Source organism: Nicotiana tomentosiformis, chromosome 6 (genome assembly GCF_000390325.3).
Source record: "Nicotiana tomentosiformis chromosome 6, ASM39032v3, whole genome shotgun sequence".
NCBI lineage: Eukaryota > Viridiplantae > Streptophyta > Magnoliopsida > Solanales > Solanaceae > Nicotiana > Nicotiana tomentosiformis.
The window spans coordinates 21,004,704-21,012,974 of record NC_090817.1 but is presented as its reverse complement, the minus strand read 5'-3'; positions in this window follow the sequence as shown (position 1 = coordinate 21,012,974).

Below are 8,271 nucleotides of genomic sequence, written 5' to 3'. Positions count from 1 at the left end.
CATCGGTGGAGTAGTGACGATGTATAATCAAGACACTTACTATCCAAATAACATGTGCAATATAGCATATAAAAATGATAGAAAACAAATAGCAATGATAGCAACAATAATCAATCGAGGATATAAACAACAGGGCAACAAGAACACTATAAATATTGCTCAACAAATAATGAATACAAGTACAATCAATTAATCAAGTTCTTCAAATATAAATCTTTCACTTATAAGTTTGTCAAATAATAATCTTTAGAATATAATCTTTTCCAATAAATAAATTTCGAATATACTCCCTTCAAATAAATATCTTTCAAATATGATTCTTTCAAATAAATATCTTTCGAATATAATTCTTTTAAATAAATATCTTTCGAATATAATTCCCTCAAATAAATATCTTTCGAATAAAATTCTTTCAAATAAATAGTCACCCTGTGGCACCTCATTTTATAATCAAAATATACGGGTCTCAACTCGCTTTCATATTTCCATGGCACCTCGTGCAAATATCTTTATCATAACTGCATGAACAACTCACGTGCTAATATCATCATCATTTATTCACGGCACTTCGTGCCTACATTTCAATTCACAGCCGCATGGACAATTCACATGCCAATAGTAATTTCATCATATTTCTCCGGCACCTCGTGCTCACATCATAATCCGCCCGACAATATCCACCGGTTCATAATTTCAACGTATATCTGACTATTATCAAATTTAGTGAACTTATAAGATAAATTGCACAATATTTAAAAGAAGTCACCAGGAAATCACAATATCACATAAAAATCACCAACACAATATCCCCATATCACCATATATCATCCCTGACAATAGCCACCCTTGTCTATCCTATAGACACCCTTATCGCTTCGCCCAGACAATATCTCAGCATATAACCACAGTGAAATGCCACCCTTATACCCACATAATATCAACAGTAGAATCCCACCCTTATCCGCCGCATAACAGTAACCCAAATCACACAATAATTTACACGGATATTACCACGATAATACAAAACAACAATTCATATTATAAATTGCCCATAGGCCACAACCAATTCCAAAGATACAATAAAATTAATTAATTTCACAGCAAATAACTCAAGGCTCCACACAAAGTATATAAAACCTCGATAACAACAACAAAGATGGAAAATGAACTCAGCGTAAGACGACATCTTCTTTAATCCAAATTTTTGATAAATATATAAATACCTCAATTTAAACTTAATTAATTAATCATTTATAGATGAAAAAATCCATAATATAATTATTTCAAAGAAATATCAAATCAACAAACACACATAATTCACATGAAAATCCAAATGGAAATTACACCAAATTATCATACAAATACAAACTCGACAAACAAAGAATGAGGCATGGAAAATCAAGGATTTACTAAATTCTAATAATTTTTTACTTTAATACATAAGAGTGTCTACGAATTTTAACCGATATAATTTGTACATATAAACCAAGTACGTACTAATCACCTCGCGTTCGTGGTTTTCAATAACACAAATTTCACATAAGACAGAATACTCTTTATCTCCCGGTTGGAGACTTTCACTTGCCCACTAGCTTGTGGTTGATAGGGAGCCGTGACCTTGTGAGTAACACCATACTTTCTCAGTAAAGTGTCAAAAACTTTGTTGCAAAAGTGTGACCCCCCATCACTTATGATTGCACGTGGAGTACCAAATCTTGTAGAAATATTCTTCTTCAAGAAAGCCACTACACTTCTCGCCTCATTGCTGAGTAAAGCAACGACCTCAACCCATTTGGACATATAATCCACCGCGACCAGGATGCAGATGTTTTCACAAGAGCTCACGAAAGGGCCCATGAAGTCATTGCCCCAAACATCAAAAATATCAATCTCCAAGATGGTTGTAAGAGGCATTTCATTTTTATTTGAGATTCCACCAGCCCATTGACATTTATCACATCTTTTCACCAAATCACTAGCATCCTTATAAAGAGTAGGACAATAGAAACCACAACTAAGCACTTAGGTCGCCGTTCTTGCTCCACCATGATGACCATCATATGGTGAAAAATGACAAGCCTCAAGAATATCACATTGCTCTTCTTCCGATACACACCTCCTAATCACCCCATCCGTACAAATTCGAAAAAGATATGGTTCATTCCTATAATAATCTTGATAATCTCTTTTGAGCTTCTTCCTTTGGTTTGAAGAGAACTCATTCAGAATGATTCTACTCACAAGAAAATTTACCAAATCTGCGAACCATGGCACCTCTTCCATTGAAATTACCAAAAGTTGCTCATTGGGAAATGAGTCATTGATTTCAAGGCCATGATGCGGCCTCCCCACCTCCTCCAAACGAAACAAGTGATCCGCCACTTGGTTTTCACTATCTTTCTATCTTGGATATCCTCTACACCGAAAAGTCATCCATGAAAACTTCAAGGTAATCCTCTACCATGTCTATGAAAATAGCCATCATACACCATTGAAACGTCGCTGGTGCATTGAACAAACCAAATGGCATTCTCTTGAAAACAAAAGTATCATAGAGACATGTAAAAGTTATTTTCTCTTGATCTTCCAGAGCAATGAGAATTTGGTTATAGCCCGAGTACCCATCAAGAAATCAATAGAAAGAACGTCGGGCCAATCTATCGAGCAATTGATCTTACAAAGAATGTGGAAAGTTATCCTTCCTTGTCATTTTGTTAAGCTTGCGATAATCCATACAAACTGTTACAACCCATATTCGCGTATGTTAGATCACGCCATAAGTTAGTCAACATAAATCGGAGAAGATATTATCTTTTAGATGATAAGAAATTAATCCTATTGGTCTAAAATGATACAAGGGTGTATAAGAGTGATTAACAAGTATTAGAAGTTAAACGAAATAAGGATGTCGTAACCCGTTAGGGTAAAACTAGAGGTGCTTAATATTCTTAGGAGGTCTTGTTTTAAGGTATTTGAATCATATAATGTCCATATTATAAGTCTTGAAGTCAAATGAGTAATGAAACAAAAGTAGACAAACATTGTCGCAACTTACGTTCATAATTTTACTTAAGCTTTAGGTAAAATGTTATTAAGCTTTTCTCCCAATTTACTTTGAATTATGGGGTTATATATCTACCTAGTTGAATATATATGAGTCTAGTTTCCAACGTATTAAACCGTTCGTCGATACGACATCGGAGTAGAGAGATATTCACGTTTTCGCGAGACTGCGCAAGCATGTCTCTATGGGACCCACATAAGCGGTTGAGATATATTGATATATATGAGACACCTTAAGCCCGTTTTAACTCATTATTTCTCACTCTATTCAGACCGTAGACACCTAAAAGCTCTCTATCAAGGTTCTATCATGATCCATGACCCAAACAAAGGGCAAACAACATAAATTAAGTGTCGGGAATCCCGTGGCGCTAGTATGTTTCTTGTTCTTCTTGTTGTTGCTGATTTTTGTGTGGTTACAGATCGTGTAGGAGGTTGTTTAAAGTGGTTTAAGATATGAAAAATAGTCTCTCAAGTTTTTAATATCAATCCTAGATGATTTCAAGTCTTCCAAAGTGATTCTAGTGCCGAAAACCCCCAATTGATATCTAGTTTCACTTCCTTGTTCTAGTGGCAACATTGGAAGGATATTTCGTGGTGAATTAAGGTCAAATTAGAGTTGTTCTATCTGTTAAAATGTAATGAACCTCTTACTCTACGTGTATTTAAGATTATCCAAGTTGCGGCTAAGTCGTTGAAGCTAGAACTTGTGAGATATCTATCGAAAGGCTTATTACTAATGTTGTTGGTTGGTGGACTATTTTGGGAGGCTTGATATGATTATTATTGATGTTGTTTGGGATTTTTGGTGATTTTTTAAAATTGTGGGAAGTCATATAAATAGGGGAGGTGTTGTCCGTTTCATCTTAAAATAGGTTGCGGTGGATATATAATAGTTATGATGCTTAAAGGATAACGATAGTATCAGTTCTCTTATTGTAGACGAAGGAGTCGTGATATCTGCATAGATTGAGGTTGGGCAGTATATAAAAGGTATATGAGTCTATCCCTTTCCTTCTTTTGCATGACTTCGATTGTACATAATGTAGTGAACGAGCTTCCAAAGATACTCCACTCTTAAAAGCTAGCAGTACTTACATTATTTCCCTTCTTATGGAACAAATGATGCTGATGTTACTTCTCTTATTCTTATAAGATCCATGACAAAGAGTTAGTCTTAATAACGCGTACGGAGGTTACCGACCATATATATATATATATATATATATATATATATATATATATATATATATATATATATATATATTTTACTATACCGAGTAGCGCTATTGTCGGCCGGGTACGACACCTATTGTGCAACCACTGATCAGTTGGATTTTACCAAGCTCCACATGGTCGGGTATGATTCTATCGAGCCTTATGATGGCCGAGTACGTTTTTATTGAGCCTATTATGGCTGGGTACGATATGATGATGATAATGCCCATAGAGACATATGTTTTTAAAAGTATATATATATATATGTGTGTGTGTGTGTGTGTGTGTGTGTGTGTGTGTGTGTGCGCGCGCGCACATCATGCATTCATAGGCACTCAGATGTTACAGGTTGTATATTATCTATCCCTGTTTACATTATTATTCTTATTTATGCTTTCCTGCGTTACATGACCAGTACTTTATTTGTACTGACGTCCCTTTTATTTGTCGACGCTGCATGTTCTACTGCAGGTCCTGATAAATAGGTAGACGTAGATCCCCCACTACAGTAGGCTGCATAGTTTAGCGAATATTGGCGAGATCCATTTTCCGGACTTGCCGTGGTCTTACTATGCACTTTTGTTATAGATAACTTGGGTATGTCGTGGCCCAATTCTGGCGATGTTGCAGCATTTATGTTCCTTTAGAGGCTCATAGACATGTGTCGACTCATTTTGCACACTCTCTGAACTTTTTAAATTCTTGTTAGTGCGACCATGTTCTGCAGCCGCACAAATTGTTTGTGGTCCGCATTTCTCTTCAATCTACCTCTGAGCTTCAACCCAGATCTGCTGCTGCAAGGAGAATTCTGCGGTCCGCGCTTTCTTCTGCGGCCGCAGAAATACTTCTGCAGACCGCATTGTTGGTTTGTTGCGCCCCTTCTTGCCTTATGAGCCAGAACACTCTTTTTTGAGTTAGATTTCTTCATTTGAGTTCAAGTCTTCAACATTCCTGCAATTTTTCCACTTTCATTAGTTTTGGAAACATAAATTAACACTTTCGGAATAAAACTAAAGTAAAAAGGTACTAATAAGTGGTCAAAATCCACACTTAATATACGCGCGTCGTGCGTGTACTTATCTTGATGAGTAATTTTTTTTAAAAAAAATACATAAATATTAACAACAAGAACACATAGCCATTGAAAATGTAAACTCTTTTTTGGTTTTTGAAAAGTTATTTTATGTTCATTCTAGGAAACACAAATGTGGTTAGTTAATTGGCGTAAGACGGTTTTTTTCTTTCTCGCAAGCAAAATGCAAGTTTCTCTATATGAATTATTTTCGTCAAACTAAAAAAAAGTTAATTACTATTGTAAAAGTAAAATACAGCAGGTTACCTTGTAATCTCTAAAGTTTTTTCTTTCATAATTAATTACCATAACGTAAGTCTTCTTAATCACATTCAACTCAAAGCAACACACTCTTGGTCAAAGAAATACTTACCCCATAGAGATAAAGGAGTTGCTATGAACATTGAGAGCAGAAACCCAAAAGAAGAACAGGAAATTCATATCCCCCCTAAATCTCCCGATATTACCAATGAAATCAACCCTTGTAACCAAAATATTCAAGGATCATCATTCAAAGAAAAACTCCTTGCATACGAATCATTGGCAGACCCCAACACCCTCCACCTTGACACCAACACAATTAATGTTTTGCTGGATACCACATTCTCACAATCTATGGAACCTATGTAATATGAGACTCCAAGCCCCACAACCAACAATACTACCAAAGGCATCAAGGAAATCATTCTAACGGGGGAGGATCAAAATCGCATGCACTCCCCTTGGAAACACTCCCTTATAATTAAGTTGATTGGAAAATGAATTCAACACCAATACCTAAGAGAAACAATCTCAACTATGGAAACCAACAGAACCCTTTCCATTAATTGACCTAGGCCATGACTATTTTGTTATCAAATTCATTAAGGAAGAAAACATGATACAAGCACTACAAAATAGCTCATGGTTCATCAATGGAAACTTCCTCTCTGTTAAACAATGGGAACCAAACTTTGTGGCTGAGAAAGCAAAACACGTGCACACTGCAGTTTGAGTACGCCTGCCGCAATTACCTACAGAGTTCTACGATGGCCTAATACTCCAAAAAATTGGGAACTCCATCGGAAAACTCCTAAAAATAGATGCATGTACCAGTGCTACTCTAAGGGGTCGTTACGCGAGGCTTTGTACGGAACTACCTATGGATAACCCGGTCCAATCTTGTATACTCATTGGATCCCATCTCTAACAGTTAAAATACGAAGGGAATAATACTTTATGCAAGAATTGTGGTCGCTTGGGTCATGTACAAATCTCATGCCCTCATGGTAGAAGTAGTTTACCTTCGTTAGTAGAACCTATCAATGAGAAAAATAGCACCTCTTCAGAAAACCTCTGGCATACGGTCACCTTCCCCAAGAGAAGACACCAAAACAGACCTACATACTTGGAGAAGCAGCCATCCTCACAGGTGGAGCAACGACTACGACATCCACCAGATTCAAAAGCAGGTATAGATGTAAAAATCTTTGATGCAATGTCAGGTAAGTACCTAAACACTCAAAATTTATTTTTGTAACACCCCGAAAAATTTCGAAATACTTAAGCGCCATTAAGAAAGTTGATGTGCACTAATTATATTATTTTATGTACATACGAGGACTATTAATATGATGTATATTAATTGGATATGATAATAAGTATATATTATAAGTGATTTGGGGTCTAAGGATAGGCCTAAGTCTAAGTCAAGTTGGAAAATTACATGATAGACTAAAGTTCCAAATGAGTACGCACAAGATAAAACTTTGGATGAGCATATCTACATATGTATAAGGATTTATGTGATGCGTAACCTATAAAATGAAAGATCTTTGAGTCTAGTTTCTAACTCTTAAAATCGTTCGTCATTTGGACACTCCTACAAGAGGTTTTGACCAACTTACCAAAAGCTAGCTGACATTTACACTACCGCACCACACCGCCCTATGCGCCGCGGCTGTGCAAATTCTGTTATTTTTTTATAACCCGACCTTTTTCCCACTTCATTTGGACGGATTTTAGAGCTCTTCTCCACTCTCTCAAGACCGCCAACTCCTATCTTCTTCAAGGTAAGAAAACCCCATTATCTTGGTGTGAAGTTCTATTATTTCTACACTAGTATTGATGAAATCTACACATAAAATACTTAGATCATCAAGAAATGTCCTCAAGAATTTAAAGGAGGGTATTGCAAGATTTCTTCCAAAAGGTAATCCTACACCCTTAGACTTACATGTACGGATTTATTATGTGAATATGAGTATGAATTATGTATTGGAACTCTTGATATGGTGATTGGAAGCCATACGTTCCCAATTTAAATACATAATTATTGTAGAGATTGAAAGGTGATTATTTGATAAAATTTTGTTTGTTCGGTGTGTATGGATGGCCATACATGTGATGTTGGAAGTTATAAATTATTTAAGAATGAAGGTGGGATAAGTTATTGAAAAATAGTGGTAGTTGGATGAACTAATTCTATGGTTATGAGATTTAGAGATTTATGCCTACTAGGTGTTTAATAAAATGTCTAAATGACTTAAAGTATAGCAATCTTGCTAATATTGGTGCAATTATGTTGCATTGTTGTAGATTGAAATTTGGTTAGTGTGGTGGACCATCGTAGTATTATTAAGGGGCGAATTTCAGATTTGAGCTGTCCGGAGGTGGTTTCACTCGCGAAAATCATTTAAAGTATTAGATTAGCTTCACCAAGTAAGTATCTTACCTAATATTATGTGGGGAAAATTATCCCTTAGGCATTGAGTCTTATGTGGAATTTGTGTGATTGAAAACTACGTACACGAGATGACGAGTACGTACTTGGTTTATATGTGCAAATTATTTCGGTTAAAATTCGTAGACACCCTTATGTATTAAAGTGAAATATTGTTGGAACTTAGTAAATCCTTGATTTGCCATGCCTCATTCTT